The sequence below is a fragment of the Myotis lucifugus genome, unplaced genomic scaffold (genome assembly GCF_000147115.1).
Source record: "Myotis lucifugus unplaced genomic scaffold, Myoluc2.0 scaffold_68, whole genome shotgun sequence".
In the NCBI taxonomy this organism is placed as follows: Eukaryota; Metazoa; Chordata; class Mammalia; order Chiroptera; family Vespertilionidae; genus Myotis; species Myotis lucifugus.
In genome coordinates, this window is record NW_005871116.1 from 5,646,351 (window position 1) to 5,664,484 (window position 18,134).

General features: G+C 47.1%; 1 protein-coding gene and 1 long non-coding RNA gene across 11 annotated transcripts in view; one reads left to right on the forward strand and one right to left on the reverse strand.

The window, feature by feature from the left end:
- Nucleotides 1–18,134, forward strand: part of LOC111826324 (growth hormone receptor-like) — a 139,422-nt gene that overhangs the window by 78,602 nt on the left and 42,686 nt on the right. Inside the window, exon 1 of one of the 10 annotated variants that reach the window (XR_002829641.1) lies at nucleotides 4,934–7,984. The exons of the other annotated variants lie outside the window; for them this stretch is intronic. The gene's annotated coding sequence lies outside the window, so the exon portion shown is untranslated. Of the gene's footprint in view, nucleotides 1–4,933; nucleotides 7,985–18,134 lie in introns of those variants that run through there. 10 annotated transcript variants of the gene reach the window in all.
- On the reverse strand, nucleotides 14,735–17,380 carry LOC111826325. Its single transcript, XR_002829647.1, has 2 exons — nucleotides 15,754–17,380; nucleotides 14,735–15,118 (listed from the first exon to the last, which is right to left on the reverse strand). It is a non-coding gene; the product is annotated as an uncharacterized LOC111826325 (long non-coding RNA).

Sequence of the window (18,134 nt, forward strand, 5' to 3'; positions counted from 1 at the left end):
ACAGGGAGTTGGTGCGGCTGAGAGAGAACGCCGCGAGCCGCCATGCGGACCCGCCCGGAGTCACAGGCGGCTGTTTACGGGGAGGCGGTCAAGCAGAGGGGCGTGCAGGGACCCCACCTCTGGCACCTATAAATCCTGTGTCCTGGGGAGCAGCGTCCCCTCTCTCTGCCTCAGTTTCCTCAGATGTCAAGGGGGATGATAGCAGTGCCTAGCATAGAGGATTGTGAGGATTAAATAGCTAATACATGTAAGCGCATTCAGATCCATCTGGCACCAAAAGCTCAGCAGATGTCAGCGATCACGGTTACAAAACTCAAGAGAGAGAACCGAGCCATAGGGTCCGGTGGGATACGGAGGATGTCTTCCGCCCTTCCTCCTCCTCTGCCTTCCCTCACCCCACTTTGCTTCCTTCCCCTCCACCCCGCCCCCCATTTTCTCTTCCTCCCAGCTTCAGAATTGTCAGTGAAAGCCTTTAGAAGGGGCCACGCTCTTGGTATACTTTTCAGCTAACGTGACTCTCTCCAGCAGCCGCGGGCTTTAGGACAACAGAAAGCTTTTTTCCTAAGAAATGGTTTAACTTTGGGACAAATGGGGGGGTCTCTGTGCGGGAAGACGGAGTGGGCTCGGTGATGAATGGGGACCGCTGGGCCAGGGATCTAATGGGTGATGTCATCACGCTCTTGGAGGGAAGTGGACTGTGAAGAGCGCACTTGTCTTCCTTCACCGACCCTCGGTTTCAGGGGCTACACGCGGTGCGGGTGACACTCACGAACGCCCATGGAAGTCACAGCCCAGGAGCACGGCCCCCCTCGGGCCCACGTGCCTCGGGTGTTTCTCCCCAGACTCCCCGCTCTGCGCCCTCCTCCGCGAGGCCCCGCTGACCTCAAAGGGCCTTTCTTGCCAGGCCATGAAGCACATCTGACCAGAGGGCCGGGATCACAGCCAAATCTGAAGGAAGGTGCAAACTGTGTGACTAAAAAAAGCCTGAGCACGTGGCGCTGCGAATAGCAGATACCCGTGGTCTATAAATACCACGGCCAGGGCAGGGGGAGAGGGGCAGGGGGAGAGGATCAGCATAGTAAGTTGTTGTCCGGCCCTTGAGGTCAGTCTCGCCGTTTCTAATGCTGAACCCCAAAGACACAGACACTTCACCAAAGGGGCCCCTGGATAAAATGAACGCCACCTGGGCTCACTTATTTTATCAGGATGTTTTTCGGTTTGGCAGTAAGCATTTTTAAACGGGATTTCTTTTATTCAGAATGCATTGGAAAACTTGTATAATTTTCAAACAAGCTAATGAGAGCAAAACAAAAAGCAAGAAACAATCCCCATACAAGGGTTGTGCTTTTCTGAGGATGGGCTAAGGCTGCGACGCTACAGAAACGGGAAGATTTAGGGGTCTTGCCGAAAAGGTTTTCCTTTTCCCTTAAATAACCCACCATCACGGGGGGCGGGGGGGGGGGCCGGGGGGGGCGAATGGACGGGCCTAACACAGAAGGAATGAGGAGAAAAGGAAGTCAGGAACTTGGGAAAGTTTTCTTTTTCTTTCCTCCCTTTCTGTTTTTGGCTTTGTTTTTTCCCTTGTCTTGAAACCAAAAGGGATTTGAGTTCTGATCCAGAACTCCCAAGACCAGAGGGTCAGGGAAGGCCACCCAGAGGCTGGGAGCTGCGATCTTATCGCTGGTCCCCGCCCTCCCCCTCCCTCCCCTGGAGCCTTGAGCAAACACAACTGCTGGCCGAGGTTTCGCTCCTTCTCTTTCGTGTGGGGATATGGACTTTGGGGGTGTCTTTTGCTGTTATTTTCTTTAGAGAAACAGAGACATGGTGTGCTCTTCTCACAAACCCTGTCCCTGGCACAGGGCGACCACAGCTAAGTAAAGAACAAGATGAGACGCTCAGGCACAGGGGACCACGGGCCTGCGCCAGGAGCTAGACCACATTTCCTGTCCACCATCCCTTCTTCCCACGCCTCCTCCATCCCCACCACACTTTGTGGTCACATGTGTGCTCCTCAGTGTGCCTTCTAATCTCCCAGGAAGAGTAGCCCATTGACTCAGGGCCAGGCCCCTGAGAAGGGAGTGAGCTTGTCCTCTCTCCTCGCCAGGACCTTTCTGTCTCTGTCTTGGCCAGAGCCGGCTGAGCCAGGGAGACCAAGATGTTCATTGTTAACGTGTGTATTGTTTATGGTGTGATCATTGTCTATCTGCTTTGAATGTCATTTTCAAGATGAGCATGATGCCCCGAGTGGGACGGCACTGCTGCAGCATCGGGGCTGCCAGGGAAGCACCTGCGAGGCCCGGGCTCTGGCCGCTGGGGCAGGCAGGCCTGCGCGGCGAGAGGGAGTGCCCCGTACTTTTGCGGGAGAACCTCAAATCTGAACTCGGGACTTTACATTTTCTCCAAAGTAGTTGGAGGATTTGAGCTCATTTTAGTCCATTCGTGGAATCTAATGTGATCTAGTTGATTAGAAATCGTGCTCTTCCTTAAAAATCATACCCCAGGCTGCTCAGGATTCTTTCATTAATGTCTTGGGTCACTTGTTTAACCATCAGTGGATTCACTTATGTTTCTAAGTACTCAGGCCAGGCCACAGTAACATAGTCTACAAAATACCACGAGAGACGACACCACCCGCCTCACTGAAATGAAGAAGCCTTAGATGGCGTGCACTCCCCCCAACAATGGCAGTCAGGTGGCTCCTTCCTGCAGGAAGAGGGGCAGATCTCCTAGTGATTGGTTCGTTGTGAGCCCATACTGGCTCCCAGTGACTCACAAGCCACCTAGCAGTCCCTTCTGGAATGTTCCTGGGGATCGAGGTTAAAGGTTTCCACCTTTTTAACCTACTCAGACATGGGCATATCTCCTATTTTTGTCCTCTGAAAATCCCCAGGAAAAAGAAGTGGCTTATTGGTCCCTTTATGCTTTCGTCTGTTTGTTTTTTAACATTTGAAGTCTTCATTAGCTTTGAGGTTGCGCTTAGTATCTCACTGGCTTAAGGCTCCAGTTCTATTAACTACTCTCCAGACTTCACGGAATTAACCGAGAGAAGAAGGAAATTCTCTGAGTCCCCTTTTGCTTTCTCTTCTCTGATGAGTTGAATCATCTTTTCTTGTTGCTTTCATAGTACTTTAGATTTTTGTGAGATGAGAAAAATGTATCTCAGTTTATAGCTTTACCTTTTAAGTGTAAAATTCTAACTATTGGTTATTGCAGCAGTGTGTTTTTTTAATAATCCATAGTGTCTGTGTGTCTGTGTGTGTGTGTGTGTGTGTGTGTGTACATGTTTTCAGTATTAAGCTGGCCTCTGTCTTTCATGCCTCCTGAGCACTTAAAGGTCATTTGTGCTACATGTGAGAGTATTGACAGGCTACCCAGGCTTGAAGCTTACTTTAAGGTGGAGAGTATTACTTGGGATTAAGTTGTTATCCTTGGAAGAAATAACAAGTCTCAAAATTTCAGTGCAAACAGCAAATCATGAGCTTTGTCACTATTACTTGGCAAGACCAGGTAAACCCCACATCAAGTTCAGGTGGGGTGGGCTCAGGAGGGGGAGACATTCAGGGCCAGGAGGGCAGGCTGGAGGCCCTGGGGCCCTGGGAGTCAGCAGGACACCACCAGAAGTCGGGGAGGAGAAAGGCAGCATTAACCAATTACTCCGTCCGTCAGCTGATAAATGTTTTGGGAGCACGTTGCATGCCTGGCACCATCCTATTTTCACTGAAAAAAGTGAAGGAAACACAAAGTGAGCTGAGACTAAGTGAGAGGCAAGAGCCCTTCACCCTCAGTCACAGCTGGGCCCGTCCATCTGCTTTTCTGTTCTGAACACACAACCCAACACTTGGCCAAAGGGATAGCGCAGACCACTCCTACATTGACACGTGATGTTGAATGCAGTAAGAAGACCCCGGAAGAGCCGATCTGTGGCCATTTAAAGAGGCTTGAGGTGAAAATGAGAGAGGAGGGAGGAGCGTTTCTGTGGGGGAAGTTGTAAGACCAGTGTTGGCCACCGAGCTGCTGAAAATGATGCGTTTTCTTTGCTTCCTTCCTTTGCTGCGTGACTTTGGGGACTTTTCGTGGGGGACTGCCGCCTTGGCAGCCTGACAGAAGCGCGATGGGGAGATGGGAACCCAGATCTGTCTAACATCCGAGGGCTCCTGTCGCCCGAAAACTCCGCTTTGGCCACGGGTTCAGGTTGCACACCCACTCCAGAACATCACAACCCGTGATTCCTGGGTTTTCGCTCCTTACACTCCGCTGTGGGAAAGGGCCCCCAGCATGGACAGGAAAGGGTCTGGAGGAGGAAGCAGTGTGACACACAGAAGAGCTGCTCACTGCCAGGCCAGTGGTGGCTTCGGATGGACGGCCGAGATCAGAAACGGTGTGGGTGCCTAGAAGCGAGGAAGCCATGACCGGGCGGCTGGGTGACTCCTGCCCTCCCTGTGGGCCCCCTCCGCGCAGCTTTGTGTGTGTCGCAGGGGCTGCTGTGGATGTAAGCCCAGCAACTTGTGTTTCAGTTCAGCACAGTCAGTCCTGGAGGAAGAAGGCTCCCCGTTGGCCACCCGCTCACGGTCTGGAAAGGCCACTCTGGGGGACCCTCCCACATCAGGCCAAGAATGAGAAGCACTGAGCTGCGCCTACCATCCCTGCAGCTTCCAGCCTGATTTAGGGGGACACAGGGCAGCTGCAGGGGAAGGGGTGCCTCCAGCCTGATTTAGGGGGACACAGGGCAGCCTGGAATGGAAGGGGTGCCTCCAGCCTGATTTAGGGGGACACAGGGCAGCCTGGAGTGGAAGGGGTGCCTCCAGCCTGATTTAGGGGGACACAGGGCAGCCTGGAGTGGAAGGGGTGCCTCCAGCCTGATTTAGGGGGACACAGGGCAGCCTGGAATGGAAGGGGTGCCTCCAGCCTGATTTAGGGGGACACAGGGCAGCCTGGAGTGGAAGGGGTGCCTCCAGCCTGATTTAGGGGGACATGGGGAGGCCTGCAGGGGAAGGGGCTTGGCAGGCGGAAGCTGCTGTCACATGGTCGGGTATCCGTGGGAGCTATGCAGGCTGCAACAGAACTTGGAAGGCCTAGGAAGGCGTGGGTGCTTTCCACACAGGTCAAAGGGCAGGCGGAGCTGGGCTCACGTGTGGACTTAAGACCCATTTGAGGCAGCCGGCTTTCAGGTGGGTCTTGTCCTGTCACCCCCAGGCTGGTCTCTCAGAAGCAGTGCGTGCATAGGATCTTTGCTTTCCCAACTGCTTCACTTTCCTTAAAGGCAGATGCTCTTCCAGCTCAGGCTAATGGAGAGAAGACGAGTGAGGACTGGTGCACCCTGTGATCGTTTCTCAGTACCGGGTCCGGTTCCCCCCTCCGCACCCCTCCCCAGTGGCGGAAACCTGTCAGGACTGTGGCACTGAACTTTGGGGGTGCCGTCTAAGAAGCACTTGGGTTGGCAGGGTTGTTTCAGCATCGGAGGTCTCCACACCTCTCTCTCTGAGATTCTGCCCCCCGACGCTGCCTGCTTCAGCGCCCTCCGCATCCTCACTACCAGGCCTCCACTGCCATCCCCAGCCACGCCTGCCCTCCCAGGAGACCTCCAGACCCGGGCCTTTCTTTCCACCTTGGCACCTGTGTGCCTGTGCCCCACCCATGGCATGGAAAGAATCAGATGAAGTAATTTATGCCGAGGTGTCAGTAGCTGGGTACTATTCTGTGATCATTCTGTGACTGGGATAATTCTCTCAAGGGTATGTTCATTTTCAATGGAAACCATGATTCATCCAGGTGAATACATTTCTAACAGCACAATTTCTGTTCCGTGTCCGCTGGTATGGACATTTTGGGGGCCCATGGAGTCTTCCCCCAGTCCCTCAGGTCATACCCTGGGGGAATTCCTCATCCAGCTCCCCAGATGTTCCTTGTAAAGTTATAGCATTCAATCATTTTGTCTTAGGAGACATTTATCTTCACACCTTTGCCAAAATTCATTGAAATCGGTGAAAATAAAAAAGGGGGGGTTTTTAGCTGCCACTTTATTTCAGGTTGTTAAACCAGCCTCCATTTGAACTGAAGATACCTCTGACATCCTTACGTATAGAATTCTCAAACTTCGGGAAACATCTGTTAACCGAAATTATGAAGTAACGCCAGGTGGATGAGTTGATACAGACAGATACCTTAGTTGACAAAAGGAAATGAGTTCTGAGATTCTCCATGAAGGCCAACCAGTTTCCAAGTGGAAAACCTGGTTTCTGCCCTCGAAGTTTTGTTATCAGTTTGTCATTGAGAAGCAAGGAGTGATGGGGACATCGTTCTTGTGAAGATGCCAGTTCATTATGCAAGCATTATATATTGTTACAAAGCAATGGATACTGCGTAAGCATTTCTAGAAATCAATGTTGGACTTAGATTTCCAGCTGTGTGACTCCATGCTATCCTTTTCTTAGATGTAGATGCCTCGTGATAAGTACTAAATCTCTAAGTCTACTTAGCACCTAGCAAAGTGTGTTGTGTAAAGCAGGCAGTTAATAAGTGCATATTTAATGAGCCAGTATAGTTTTGGTTTTGCTATGTTTTCCTTAGGATGTAGGGGTTAAGCCGAGGGAAGCTGTCTCTTAGAAGCTCTTAGATGTGAATATTGATATCAAAGTAACTGTGCTTGCATAAACAAACAAGCACATTCAACGGCTTTGGTGAACAGGTAGATAGGTATATGTAGATATAGCTCCAGAGCCCACCTGTATGCAAGGTGCTGAGCAGTGGGCAGGGAGGAAGTGCGAGACGCTGTTACTTCAGTCTCCCTTGCCTGCTTGGATCCTAGACTTACACTGGTACAGTGACCTGCTAAGGAGGCCAGGAAAGCGGTTGCCCTGCTGAGGATACTAGTATTTCCGAAGGCCACTCGCTGGAATGTAACACCTGGGCCTGGAATCTAAAGTGAGGCCCCGCACCCCCTCCCCCCCCTCCGAGAGAGATCATCCGCATTTTCTACTTGGGGGGAATTCCCTTAACTGGAAGTGGATGGTTTCAGATACCCATGACCATGGAAAGAATCAGATGAAGTAATTTATGCAGAGGTGTCAGTAGCTGGGTACTATTCTGTGATCATTCTGTGACTGGGATAATTCTCTCAAGGGTATGTTCATTTTCATTGGGAAACTGGATTCATCCAAGTGAATACATTTCTAACAGCACAATTTCTGTTCTGTGTCAGCTGGTATGGACATTTTGGAGGCCAAGGGAGTCTTCCCTCAGCCCCTCAGGCCATGCTCTGGGGAAATTCCTCATCCAGCTCCCCAGATGTTCCTTTTAAAGTTATAGCATTCAGTCAGTTTGTCTTAGGAGACATTTATCTTCAGACCTTTGCCAAAATTCATTAAAGTAAGTGAAAATAAAACCCCACTTCCAAACCCCACTTCCTCTTTCGAATTGAGTAGGCTCATAACCATTCTCAAGGCTTTGAAAGGGTGAGGGAGAGAAAGGGAGAAACATCAATAGGCTGACTCCTGCACACCCCCTACTGGGGATGGAGCCTGCAACCCAGGCATGTGCCCTGACCAGGAATCGAACCGGCGACCTCTTGGTGCATGGGTCAACACTCAACCACTGAGCCACACCAGCCTGGCTATAATAATAGTTTTGACTTGTGGACCAACCAACGTACAGCATACCCATAACATATTCCCTAACATCTAGAAATTTACCATCTAAGGCCCAAAAGAAATACTAATAATTCTGGTTTAACAGTGCTTCCTGCAAGAATCCTAAAAGTCTAGATTCTTAGAAGCCAGAATACAGTCATCAGCCACTTGGTTCTATCTCCTCTCTTAGCACCCACCCTGGAGCACTGCTTCAGTGATTTTCATTCCATGAGAAGCAGCCCTGTGAAATGTTTCACCAGAATCGTGGCAGTGATGTGGATGCACTGTTCCCTTTTATAATGATCCGTGGGAGAAATGCCCAATGCTATCGTCAAAGCTCTGCTTCTCCTCAGAACCTGGTATGATGTTGTCTTAGGGCCACTGTAAATCTTGTACCTGTCCTTTCTGGTCTGCTTCAGCCTCCAGGAAGACAAGAGCTGAAAATCCGACTTTTATTTATTTACTATGCAGGGCCCAATGGCATTATTTCTACATGAGGTTTTCCCTGGAATTATCTTAGTCCTTGGATCTTGGTTTTCTTTTGCTCCGATTTATTTTTTTAATCTGTTTTGTTGTGTACGTTTCTGAATATGTTTTATTGTCTATTGAATCTCCAGTGGGCATGAATGAGTAAATGAGAAAGAAAGAACTGTGATCCAGCTTGGAGAGCTCGTTAGAGGACCTGGACTGTGCAGACCAAGTAGGCTTAGCTGGCTAAGGTTTCATGAATGAAATGGATCTTAAGTGGAGATTAGGAGGAAAGGAAGTGGGTGGTTGGAGACGGGTGTTTTCTGTGAGAGATTGGCGAGGACAGAGATGCAGCTGTGGAGTGAGTGAGTGATGCCCTGAGGGCAGTAAGGAGCCGGCCCGACTCTTGTACGATCTGATTGCCTCCTTGTGTTTTTATTGGATTGAAGAGGCCGCCGAGCAGAAGAGTTGTGGAGAAGGGGACTGCAGTTTCCTGGCCTGGAAGGATTCTCACTTCAGTTTCTATAATAGACGAGAAGGTAGAGAGTTAAAGACTGTGAGGCCAATCAGGAGAAGACGCTGATGGAGTATATATGGGCATGGAAAGGCATAGCTAAAGTATGGAAGAAGCAGTTGAGGGTGTGAAGACTCAGTGAATTGCAGCCAGCTTTTGTAGCTGGTTCGAGTTTAATTTAATTCACTGTGTATTTACTTCACCAGGTCTGCTTTATTCATTGCTGTATACAGAGTCTGCCACAGTGGTAGCACATAGTAGGTGCTTCATAGATGTTGTGTTAAATGAATCAAATGGGCCCCTACCTCCAAGGAAAAAGAAGGTGGACAGCTCGGTAAATAAAGAGATAAGTGAAGTCCAGATAGGTTACTTTCAGAGGGTCTTCTAGACAAAGACACGCAGCGTTCCCAGCAGAAAGGCTGGAGCAGTGGTCATCGGGGAAGCCCACGGAGACAGCTACAGAGACAGACACACAGCCCCTGCTCTGCCTTTTAACCTCCTGGGCAGCACACAGTGGTCTTGCAGGGTGTGGGCCCTTGGACTGTGGCATTTTTAAGTCACCTGACTACGGAAGCATCGGCTCCTCCCAGGTGTGATCAGGAGCCAAGATACAATAGAAATATGTGTGGGAACCTTGGCTCCAGCCTGATGCTGCCAGCTTAGTGTTTGTGGTTGCAGGTAGCACCAGCCTCCCTCCTGACAGGATCGAGCACCTGAGCTCCAAGCCTTCCGGTTGAATGGAGTTGGTTCCCTTAAGCATTGGGTTAGAGCTCTTACACACAGCTTTGCAGGCAGCCATTTCCTGTCTGTAGAGGCCAGCTGACAGGGAGGTCAGTCTTGAGCCAATGAGTCCTTCATTCTTCTCTCACCCGCCTAATTGAAAGGGTGGCTTCTAAGCATGGTAATGGGGCCACTCTGCTAGTAGCCTGTTCCACTTCAACCTGCAAGACCTGTGAGGCTGGTCAGTGCCGTGGGGCACAGTGGAGGGGGGTTAGAAATGGCTGGGTGACCCCTCCAGGGTGCAGGTTATGTCACTCAAGGTAGATCGGTGAGGGCTGTTTGTGGTGTGCTGGTAAGTGTTCCCCAGCTGCTCTTGGGTGGTGGGGTTGGCGGGAGGGGAAGGAGTGATCTGTAGTATTTGCTGCTATCTGTGCTATACATACTCCCACATGGCTCATTTCCAGCTACCAGCATGACTGAGCCGACAGACACAGCAGTCCACCCTTGCACAGCATTTCCACCCTGCAGATACAACAGACGCAGTTCTCTTCAAGATCATACACAAGGGTAGTAAAATAATTATGAAGAGATAGGTTTTAAGGATTTATCACAATTATTTGCAATATAATTTGTTTCACTTTAAGTTGATATTTCATTTTTAATAGTGACTGTGTTTAATAAACAGCTCAAAAATTCCTGAAAATTTGCCAATCAGCTCACTCCCCTGAGCTGGTGAGAGCTGCCTCCAGCATATCACTGGGTCAGAACAACCTGGAAGGAAGTGCTTTGTCCTGCTGAGAACGGTGCCAGCACTGGCATCCGTGGTTCCAGTGCTCGGGCTGGGGGAAGTCTAACGAGGGCCTGCAGTCCTTCCCACGTCTCTCCCAGTGGCCAGGAAGCTGTCATTGGGAGGAAGAATGAATGGCCTACAGAGCTCCAGGCCCTGGTGTCCCTGGTTGACAGTCAGTTTCATCTGCAGGTACTGGATAGTGGAAATCCATGAGGTTTGCCAGGGGTCTGGAAGGCCCTGAGAGCCGCAGAGTGACGTCATTAGGAGACATTGAGAAGATCACCAGCTGTCCCCCTGCTATGCCCAGTACTAAGTGGGAAACCCAGGGGTACATTCACTGAGGACCCACCAAGAAATTCGAAACAGCCTGGATGACATTTTTCTTGGAGGGATTCAAGTGTATGACAGGCAATGTGCACAAATGAAGGAGAAATCAGTATAGCTCTGCAATGCATCAAAGAAGAGTGGAGAAAGGAAGGAGTCCTTGAATTGGGTCTTTGATGGTGATGTGCCCAGCCGGTGTGACTCAGTGGTTGAGCACATGCTAGTCAGGGCACATGCCTGGGTTGCAGGCTTGATCCCCAGTATGAGGCATGCAGGAGGCAGACGATCAGTAATTCTCTCCTCATCATTGATTATATATATATATATATATATATATATCCCTCTCCCTTCTTCTCTGAAATCAATAAAAAGAATTTTAAAAATAATGATGATGACTAGAGAAGACTGATCACTGAAGTGGGAGGGAAGAGATGAACGAATGGGGATTCCTGGCAGAGGAAGCAAGGTAGACAAAGGGAGGAGTATGAAAGAGCATTGGGTGTTTCACTGTTGTCCAGGTGACTCCTTGGGTACCTGGGTGGTTGGTTCCTATAGTCTGAATGTGCGTGCCCCCCAAAATGTGTATGTTGAAATCCCAGTCCCCAAGGCAATGGTATTAGGCGGTGGGCCTCGGGAGGTGATTAGGTCCTGAGGGTGGAGCCTCATAATTGGGATTCGTGCTCTTATAAGAGGCCCCGTAGTGCTCCCTAGCCCACAGGGCCATTAGAGATCATAGTGGAAGAGGATGCCAGGGACGTTTTCATGCCATGTTAAGGAGATCCGAGTTTTTTTCCTTCCAGTAACAGAAAGACCTTAGAATAGGCAAGGCACTGAAAGAATCAGGTTTATGTGTTGGAAAGAATTCCTAAAACACCCTTGGGCACCACTCCATTACCTGGGGATTATGGGTAAAATTTCCCAAGTCAGCACACAGGCCGCTGGTGACTGCTTGAGGCTTTCTCTTGCCTATTTCAACACCCAGGCCTTGTGACCTAACTTGTTCTTAAAGGGAATGTTTGCTCCCTGTAAACAGTAGTCTTCATATTTAAAGTTATTCTACTCCTTCCCAAAAGGTAAATTAGAAAAGCCATATACCTTTAGTGAATAGAGTTAAGCTTTCATCATTTAAGTAACTGTCCACTGTCCATTAGTGCTTTTTTGTTTTGTTTTGTTTATTAAATATATTTTATTGACTTTTTACAGAGAGGAAGGGAGAGGGATAGAGAGTTAGAAACATCAATGAGAGAGAAACATCGATCAGCTGCCTCCTGCACACCTCCTACTGGGGATGTGCCCGCAACTAAGGTACGTGCCCTTGACCGGAATCGAACCTGGGACTCTTCAGTCTGCAAGCCAACGTTCTATCCATTGAGCCAAATGGCTGGGGCTCCACCACCATTTTAAAGGCAATTTGATGCACTAAGTTGAGCCCCCAGAGCTCTTGATTCTTGCATCTTGAATTTAGCAGACCCACCTTCTGCCTATAGTTCTAGAATTTTCTTTGTTATCTTTAAGGAACATATTTCTGTATATCTGGATTGAGAATTTGGATGCTTTTTGAGATGAACCAGAAATCTTCTTTCTTTTGATGTTTCCCTTTCTTCTTCCCCATATCTATAACTCACTGTATTTACCACACAGTGGATAGATAGTCAGAGGTCTTCAACTGGTTTGTGTAATTGCTGGGACAACTCTTTACTCTTAATTACGTATTTCATTTTAATCTATTTGTGAGGACTGTTGTCCCAGGCATTTGAAAAGAATATCACTTCACTGCAAAAAGGATTTTAGGGACCTTGACCTAGTAATAGATATTTTTTCTAAGTGGTTCTAAAGCAATTGTCCCAAATAAGAAATCACAGTCCCGAACATATCACAGGTCTGTTACTTTCCCAAATCTCATTAAAGCATTAATGCAAATGGAATTTTCCTACTACTCCCCTGTCTTCTCTCATCTGGACAGGATTAATGTCATTAATTGCTAAAATCTAATCTGATTTATTATAACTTTGTCTTATATTAAAAATACATAAAGTGATTGCCCTCAGATGTCAAGTACTAAAGAATCTGCTACTATTTTAGTTGTGGGGGTTCTTATCTTTCCTATCTCTCATTCAGCTTTTTATTCGCCTCAAAACGTTTAATGAAAACTTATTGTGAGTCAGGGGTTGTTTTTAATAGGATTTATAGCTTAAAAATCTTCTGGTTTTGGTTTGAAAATTTGAAAACTATAAAAAGAAAAAGGGAAGGTAACAAAAAGTCTAAAAATAGTCTGGCATTTATTAACTGTTACCCAATTTCTTAAGCACACCAACTGGGTGGTCCATACAGTGTTCAGAGCTGAGAAAGACTCAACCACACGAGGCTTTGCTACCCTTACTCTGAGAGAGCTTCCAGTCTAGTCAGGAGAAAAGACTGACTATAAAATACAAGCAAAATAACAAGGTACCATAATCAGTTGCCAAATGTTGTGGTAGGGTGTGAATGACGGTGGAACCCAGAGAACTGAAAGGGGACGGGGTAGATAAGAGTTGGTCAGAGAGACTGCACGGAAGAGAAGGAATCTAAAATATCACAGAAGGGTTGGATTCAGAGACAAAAGGAAGCAACTTATTTCAGTAGAATAACGATAATAGAGGCTCAGAGCATGCACAGGGGTGGGAGTAGCAGAGCTTTGATGTTGATAGGAACTTACTACTAACTTTCTCCTAAGAATTCCGAGTTTTAAAGACATCCAACACCTCCATCTACTTTCAGGATTCTCTGGCACAGTAAAAGAAGCAAGTGTTTTTATTGTTTTACAATTAAGGTTATTTGACTTTCTCGGTTACAATTGGGGTGATTCTAACTACACTGGTAACCCAGAAGAGTTGAAAGAGTTAGCAGTTCAGGGTCAGAAGATGGAAATCTCTGCATTGCTTGGCAGGTGAACATGAGCAAATTGTTTACTCTCTGGGAGCCCTGGTTTTCTTACCTAGGAATGCAAATGAGAGCCTTATCTATCTTACTGGTTATCGTGGCTATTGAATTATACTGATAACTATGAAGGTTCTTTGTAAACTATTAAACAGTACAGATTTTTGTTAGTATTCTTGTTATCCACTAAACTACAGCTTTAGGTCATGGATTTAGGGTCTTTTCACTAAAAAGTTAAGTGTATTCAGCAACGTTTTTTATGCTCTAAGCAGCAATCATCAGACTGCCATGAAATTTATTTAGTAAGACTCAGCCAGTGTTTTTTAATTAAAATAGAATAAAACAGAAGAGGAGGACATATATTGTACTCTTCAGCATGGAAGATTGTGCCATTCATAGTAATTGTAGGCATTTAGTGACTCACAGAGACATAAGTGAGCTACTTAAAGGTCAGATGTAAAATATATTTGTGTTTGTGGGTTGTTGTCAAAGAAGATTGAAAGCCACTGGTTAATAACATAGCACTGTAAGTACAAAACATTCAGTCCTCATTTTTTGACCCCTCGAGTTAAACTAACCAAAAAGATATATTTCACTGATAAGCTATAACACTATGGAAAGAATGCAGATTATGAAGAAATGGGGCCTGGTACTACATAGTCTGCATTTTTTCCTTATGTCTGATGCTGACACTCAAATTCTATCTTCACTCCTATGAACCAGTATAGAAAGTAAAGTGTTTGTTTCCATTAAAATCTACATGGCTAGACCTCATCGTACCCTACTTTTTCTGGCAGCTTTTAAGTTGCTTATTTTAGAAAGCTCTCAATCAGTATTGTGGCATCAAAACATAAAACTCAGTGTGTGTAGAACTCCATTTTTTAGGTCTAGGACCAGGAGGAGAAAAGAGATGGCATATGCAAAGAATTTAACTGGAGAGCATGTGGTGATGCCTCTCACTACCAAAGGGTCCATAGAGGTAAAAACAGCAACAATAACAACCAAGGGTGGTGAAGGACCAGAGCTAGAAATACCTGAGAGCCTTTACTGCCCCCATGCCACAAAGGCAAGAGGCAGAAATAGTGTTCTAGATCCCGGGCGGGGTTCTAGATCCCAGGTGGGGTTCCAGATCCCAGGTGGGACCCTGAGCAGTGGGAGAGAGGCCTGATGTAGTGCATCATAGAGAGAGGCAGAGAGGGGGGCCTTTAAATTATTTGTGGTGCAAGTGACCAAACACCCCATTAACAGTAGCTGAAGGCATATGGGCATTTACTGCTCACTTAAATGTACAAGTAAGTGGTCTCAGGTTTGGTGAGGCAGCTTAAGGATGTCATCGAGATCTCAGGCTGTCCCTGGAATTCTGCTCCATCCTTAGTGTGTCGGCCTTTTGGCTTTATGACTGTCATTACATACTGGCCAAACGGCAGCTAAAAACCCAGCCCTCACATTCATGTTCAAGGCATGAAGATAAAGAGGGAGTGGTGTCTGCAAGCTCCTCTCTTACACCTGTCCATTTTGTTAAGGCACCTAAAGGTTTTCCAGAAGTCCTCAGCCAACTTCCACTTAGGTCCCTTTAGTCAGAACTCTGCCACCTGCCACCTCCAGTTGCAAAGGATTTTGGAAAGGAGAGCGTCAGACTAAAGGTGAATGGGATACCTTGACTGGGTTAGCCAAATCCTGGTATAGCCATGGGTGGGGCACTTTGCTGGCTGTTGGGTAGCCGCCCAATGGTGTCCGCCCACAGGAACTTCTTAGAAAAGCCTGAGGGAAAGAACACAGTGTCCTGATTGACTCCATAGACTCAACAGGTTGTAGATCACAGGCTCAAAGAAGGCAATGAATCAGCAAGGTAGAAGGGCACAGAATTGGCCGGATTCCTTTCCACTCTACTGTGAACGTGCTTTTGCTTTCTCGGGATTGATCTTTCTCAGATACCAATGGAAATCTCACCCTCCTTTTGTATCATTCAAAACCAGCCCTCGACATCTGTGCTCCCTGTCATTTGGCTCAGTGCTCAAGAAGGGGACATAATGGTCTAGTGACAAAGCACATCCTTGGAAGAGAAGTGGCCTGAGTGGCTGTCACTGAGATGCAAATAAGGCTTGAAATAGTAAGTCAGGAGGCTTGAGGGACCCTCGTCAGCGAAGGCTCCCAGGAAGCCCTTGAATGGCAGGAAGGGGAATTCTATGCGTGTGATAAGTTACTCTTCTTTTTTATTCATGTATCAAAGAAGGGAAAGGAAATTTCTAAAGGAAGAGACCAGCCAGAAATCACGAGAGGAAATGTGAGGGGAGCATGTGTGAGGGGAAAATGAGAAGTAGGAGATGCTGAGCTCAGCCTTGCTCCTCAAGCCACGGGTCCTCCTTGGCAGGCACCCCATCGGCAGTGACTCTGACCTGAGCCTGAGCCCCTTGAAGTCCTTGAGACTCTTGTTATTTCCAAGCGTGCCAGCCTCTTTAGTCAGCGGTGCACTTCAGTCCTAGGAGAAGAAACAAGGGCGAGTGGCTCGCACGCTCACGGTACAGCACCGGGTCTCCAGCAGCTCGCTGGGGCTGGCCAGTGGGAAGCATTGATTTCTCTCAAGCTGCTGTGGTTCTGGGGATGCAGGGTTCGGCTGCTACGGCAGCCTGGGTGTTCTGAGATGCAGACCTGGTAAGAGATTTACTGGGAGATTAGACGTGCAGGACGTATATTAGAGGAAATGCCTGTGAGGAGGAATGGCGAAGGAACCAAGGAGATCTGTCAGAGATAACATAGGTCTGACCCCTGTGAAGAAGAAAGAAACCACAGGGAGGAAGGAAAAGAGGGAGAGAGAGAAGGGACGGGTCATCTTAATTTATCGATACCACGTGTGTTCAAATGCAACCTCGCCTTTCAGATGAGTAGCCTTCTGACTCATAGACCGGTCCCTAGCAATGCAGATATGGAGTTTTAACAGTTGTTGTGGTTTTAAAAATCGTTTTCTCTGCCTATCTTCTCAGAAATAAGGAACACAAGCAAGAGAAGGAACATAATGTGCCTCTGTTATAACAGGCTGACATCGCAATTCTTCATTTCAAAGTTTATTAGTTTATTTTGGAGAACTATTTTGATTTAATATGGACCTTTCACCAGGACAAGGACTATTTTAATGATGTCATTTTCTTCTGCAGCAGGCAACTCTTACTATACAGGCAGATTTCTCAAGAAGGCAGAGCTATGCTTTTCACATTGTAGTGCCTTGAAACTCCAGTACGGGAATATTTCTCATACTAAATGCAATGCCATCATATCTAGTCTTCCTACCTCCAAAGTTGCTTATGGTGGAAAACTTGAAAAGATGCATGCCGGCCAGCCTCAGTCCACAGCTGGAGAGGCCATGCGCGTTATTTTAAAAGAACAAAAGTGATTGGTACTTACTCAACTTCTGTACTGGTTTTTGTAGCCCAAATAGTTCCATTTGGGACCAGAAATAAATCAACATTAATAGCTTATCTGCCGGAGAAACAGTGGACTGACAGAAAATCATCCAATTTAAGTATTTAAGTATTTATTTTCCAAAAAGGAAATATGGAACACGTACATACAGAGTTAGCTCTTCTGCCTCGACAATGAACAAATGTCTAGAAATCCCCTTAAAAGAAAGCTCTGAAGGCATCAGGATGGCTCTTCCATCATGTTAGCAATTTACAGAAACTCAAAAAAGGGGCATTTCACTTTGGGGAAATGACCTAAAGTTACAAGCATAATATTTCTCATAAATGTTCTGCCAGTAAGTCTGTTGGGAAAGCCATTTACTTTTGTTGTAGCTTTAACAATTTTCACATTAAGTGAATTGCCACACATGGAAGATTCATATTGGAACATTTACAACTGTTCTTTGATTCCTTTACAAGACACAGCCCCCTAGATAAAGATAAAACTCTTTTCTAGCGTTTTGATTTTGGGAAATGCAAACAACAACAACAACAAAAGTCCCTTGGCTAGAGGCCAAGAGTGTGGAGTGCCATGGCTTTAACCTCGTGCAGGGCAGGTGGCGAGTCGGGCAGTTTAGCTGATGGGAAGGGTGATGGGGAATGGGAGGACCAGACTGAGGACTGCATTTGCTCACTGCCGGGGTCTGGTTTCTGAACCAGGACATCTCTGAGGTGGTGACATTTTTGCTCAAATAGTTTGCTGGTATTAACTTACTGGTGGTGGTGGTTTATTTTTTTTTAGGTTTTTAAAAGTATTTTGAAACTTTTGGCTGTGCAAAGGAATGTCAGCTCAAGCCATTTGATTGAATGAAGATTTAGGAAGCTGTTTGTCCTTCCTGGATCAAATTAGAACTACACTTGCTCTAAGATTGAGGTCTGCACCTTCCGGGGGTGGTTTCCCTTTGACTCCAGGGTTTGAGCCTCACAAACAGTGTCGTCTGTAAAGGTGCCCGGTCAGAAAGCCTCCATCTACCCAGCATCGATGTGGGATTGGGATCTAGAACTTCTTCAAACCAAGCCTCATTTACTCAAAAATGCAGGGAATCACTTCCAAATTGCTCTTCCTAATGAGAAGTTATTGCCTTTTCTAGTTCTTTCAGGTAGAGCTGTATCAACGTCAAAATAAGTGTATACTATTATCTATGACTGTGACCCTGCAGTCATCTCACTCTGATGCTTACCTAGCCATCCTCCAGGTTCCACTTCAAGTCCTGATTTATCCATGTGGGTCTCCCAGGCCGGCTAGTCGTGCTGTGTTAATGCTGACTCAGCACTCCTGCTGCTTCACTGTGTGTGGGTTCCTATCTGGCTTCTGCAGTGGA